General features: G+C 64.1%; 1 non-coding gene across 1 annotated transcript; it reads left to right on the plus strand.

Annotated features, from left to right (window-relative positions):
• Nucleotides 1-892: 892 nt before the first annotated feature.
• On the plus strand, nt 893-1,011 carry LOC131867927 (5S ribosomal RNA). Its single transcript, XR_009366448.1, has one exon. It is a non-coding gene; the product is annotated as a 5S ribosomal RNA (ribosomal RNA).
• Nucleotides 1,012-3,795: the final 2,784 nt, after the last annotated feature.

Here is a 3,795-nt window from a genome sequence, read left to right on the forward strand (position 1 = left end):
TTCCAAGGTGCCAGGGTCAGGGTGAGTGCCAATGTGGGTTCAAAGGTGCTAAGTTGGGTGCGAGGTTGGGTGCGAGGGTGGGTGGGTGCCAAGGTGTGCTAGGTGGAAGCCCGGGTGGGTCGGCATCCCATGGGTGTCGAGTTGGGTGCCTGATGGGTGCTTCTTGTCAAGTTTTAGTCGTCGGGACTCATTTCGAGCCTTAGAGGTCGTTTCTTGTCCGGTTGCCCTGTCTTCGACCTGGGAACCCAATTTTGGTCCTCGGGTCCCATTTTTTTTTGTCTCGCATCCCACTTTTGGCCTGTGGCCTTTTCGGGGTCGATTCTCGTTTTGGGCATCAGAGCATGTTTCTTCTCCTAAAACCCAATATTTGTTTATTAAGTCTCGGAACACATTTTTGTTCTCGTGGACCCATCATGGGTCTTGGAACGCATTTGTGGTCCTTGGGTCCCATTTTGCATCCCGAAACTTGTGTTTTGGTGCTTGATCCCTATTTTGGGTGCCCACCTTGCACCAAGTGCGCACCCGGGGCAAACCGAGCGCCTTGGTGCACCGGGGCAAGATCGAGCGTGCACCCGAGGCGCCCCGAACATGCACCAAGGTGCACTCGGCCCACATGTGAGCGCAGGTCGTTGCGCCCGAGGTGGTGTGTGGGCACCGCGTTGCAGACGGGACACTGCACGCACACGACGCCCCCTCCAGGTGCACGCACGTAGGCCGGGCCGGGTGCACACCCGACGCCCTAGCAAGGTGCGCGCACCCGGGCAGGGCTCACACTTGGCGAACGGGGCGCACTTCGCGAGGGAGGGTGTGCACCTCGACGGGGGTGGGTGGCCGGGGTGGATTCGCACGTGGGTCGCGGTTTGCTAAGTACACACTGCGACAAGCTCATAACGGGTGCGATCATACCAGCGTTAGTGCACCGGATCCCATCAGAACTCCGCAGTTAAGCGCGCTTGGGCCGGAGTAGTACTGGGATGGGTGACCTCCCGGGAAGTCCCGGTGTTGCACCCTTTTTTAGTTTTTCGCCGGGCGTCGCAATGCTATTTGAATAAACCTTTTGCCCGTTTGCGTTCTCGTCGGGGCCGGGCCGGGCCGGGGTGCGCTGCCCGCACTACCGCGCGCGCGGGGGCGACACCGAGCGCGCACCCGAGGCGCCCCGAGCACACAGGCCACGGTGCAACCCGGGCGTTGTGCGCGCACCCCGGTGCGCCCGAGGTGCTGCGCGCGCACCCAGGTGAAATCGGTGTGCACCTCGGCCAGTGCGCGCTCGGTCGAGTCGCGCACGTTGGCCAAGGTGCACGGTGATGTTTCTTACTCTAAGGTTCCGCACCAGACGCCCGGGACAGGTGAGCGAAGCTGGGCGGGGCCGGGTGCGCGGCCGGGGCAGGTGCACGCAGCTGGAGAGAGCTTTGGAGCACACTTCGGAGCGCACCAATGATGCGCTCCATTCAAAAGTTTCCTGAAAAGGCAAAAAAAGTTGAGATTATAGAATTTCCCACTTGAGAGATTGTAAAAAAAAAAAATTTAAAATGAAGGAAACGCGGGTGCCAAGGTGTGCGCAGCCCAGCCAAGGTGTGCGCACCAAGGCGCCCACCCTGGCGAAGGTGCACGCAAGGTGCGCACCCGAGGCAAACCGGACAATTAACCCAACTTTCGACTTCGCGCGCACCTTGGAGCGCACTTCGGAGCGCTCCTTGGTGCGCACCAATCTTGGGCACCTCGGAGTGCACCATGGCGCCCACCAAGGTGCGCACCCGGGGCAAACCGAGCTCCGACTTCGTGCGCACCTTGGAGCGCACGAAAGGTGCGCACCATGGCGCCCACCAAGGTGCGCAGCCCAGCCAAGGCGTGCGCATCAAGGTGCGCACCCTGGCGAAGGTGCGCACCCGGGGCAAACCGAGCTCCGACTTCGTGCGCACCTTGGAGCGCACAAAAGGTGCGCAACCCAGCCAAGGTGTGCGCACCCCGGTCAAACCGAGCTCCGAATCGTGCGCACCAGAGGTGCACGCCATCGTGCGCACCTTGGAGCACACTTCGGAGCCCTCCTTGGTGCGCGCCGATGTTGCGCACCTCGGAGCGCACCCGGGGAAAACAATGCAATTAACCCGACTTTCGACTTCGTGGGCACCTCGGAGCGCTCTCGGGTTCGCACCTCGGAGCACACCGAGGTGCGCACCTTTGATGCGCTGCCTTCACCAATTTCCAGAAAAGGCAAGAAAACATTGAGAAGGTGTGCGCACCGAGGTGCCCACCCTGGCGAAGGTGCACGCGAGGTGCGCACCCGGGGCAAACCGGGCTCCGACTTCGTGCACGCCGCACCTTGGAGCACACTTCGGAGCGCTCCTTGGTGCGCACCAGGGCGCGCAACCCAGCCGAGGTGCCCACCCCGGCGAAGGTGCACGCGAGGTGCGCACCCGGGGCAAACCGGGCTCCGACTTCGTGCACGCCATGGTGCCCACCGCGGCGAAGGTGCACGCGAGGTGCGCACCCGGGGCAAACCGGGCTCCGACTTCGTGCACGCCGCACCTTGGAGCACACTTCGGAGCGCTCCTTGGTGCGCACCATGGTGCCCACCAGGGCGCGCAACCCCGCCGAAGGTGCACGCGAGGTGCGCACCCGGGGCAAACCGGGCTCCGACTTCGTGCACGCCGCACCTTGGAGCACACTTCGGAGCGCTCCTTGGTGCGCACCATGGTGCCCACCAGGGCGCGCAACCCCGCCGAAGGTGCACGCGAGGTGCGCACCCGGGGCAAACCGGGCTCCGACTTCGTGCACGCCGCACCTTGGAGCACACTTCGGAGCGCTCCTTGGTGCGCACCATGGTGCCCACCAGGGCGCGCAACCCCGCCGAAGGTGCACGCGAGGTGCGCACCCGGGGCAAACCGGGCTCCGACTTCGTGCACGCCATGGTGCGCACCGCGGCGAAGGTGCGCACCCGGGGCAAACCGGGCTCCGACTTCGTGCACGCCGCACCTTGGAGCACACTTCGGAGCGCTCCTTGGTGCGCACCAGGGCGCGCAACCCAGCCGAGGTGCCCACCCCGGCGAAGGTGCACGCGAGGTGCGTACCCGGGGCAAACCGGGCTCCGACTTCGTGCACGCCGCACCTTGGAGCACACTTCGGAGCGCTCCTTGGTGCGCACCATGGTGCCCACCAGGCCGCGCAACCCAGCCAAGGTGTGCGCACCAAGGTGCACGCGAGGTGCGCACCCGGGGCAAACCGGGGTCCGACTTCGTGCACGCCGCACCTTGGAGCACACATCGGGGCGCTCCCGGGTTCGCACCGGCGTTGCGCACCGTGGTGGGCACCTCGGAGCACACCAAGGTGGGCAGCGAGGTGCGCACCTTTGATGCGATGCCTTCACTAATTTCCATAAAAGGCAAAAAAAAAACGAGATTTTAAAATTTCCGTTTTGAAAGATAGTGAGAAAAAGGGAATGCTGGTGCCATCTTGAGCCCGCCCTGGTGCGCAGCCCAGCCAAGGTGTGCGCACCAAGGTGCCCACCCTGGCGAAGGTGCGCGCCCGGGCAATTAACCCAACTTCCAACTTCGCGCGCGCCAGGGTGGGAGCGCACCCAACAACCGGGCCTGGGAAGAGCCAATGCGAGAAACCCCACCAAACGCTCTGACAAAAAAAGAGGGGGCGCTCCAGTAACCCCGCTTCGGAGCGCACCCTGGGCAAACCCAGCCAAGGTGCCCACCCCGGCCAAGGTGCAGGCGAGGTGCGCACCCGGGGCAAACCGGGCTCCGACAACGTGCACGCCGCACCTTGGAGCACACTTCGTAGCGCTCCCGG

This window comes from Cryptomeria japonica, unplaced genomic scaffold (assembly GCF_030272615.1).
Source record: "Cryptomeria japonica unplaced genomic scaffold, Sugi_1.0 HiC_scaffold_191, whole genome shotgun sequence".
Taxonomy (NCBI): domain Eukaryota; kingdom Viridiplantae; phylum Streptophyta; class Pinopsida; order Cupressales; family Cupressaceae; genus Cryptomeria; species Cryptomeria japonica.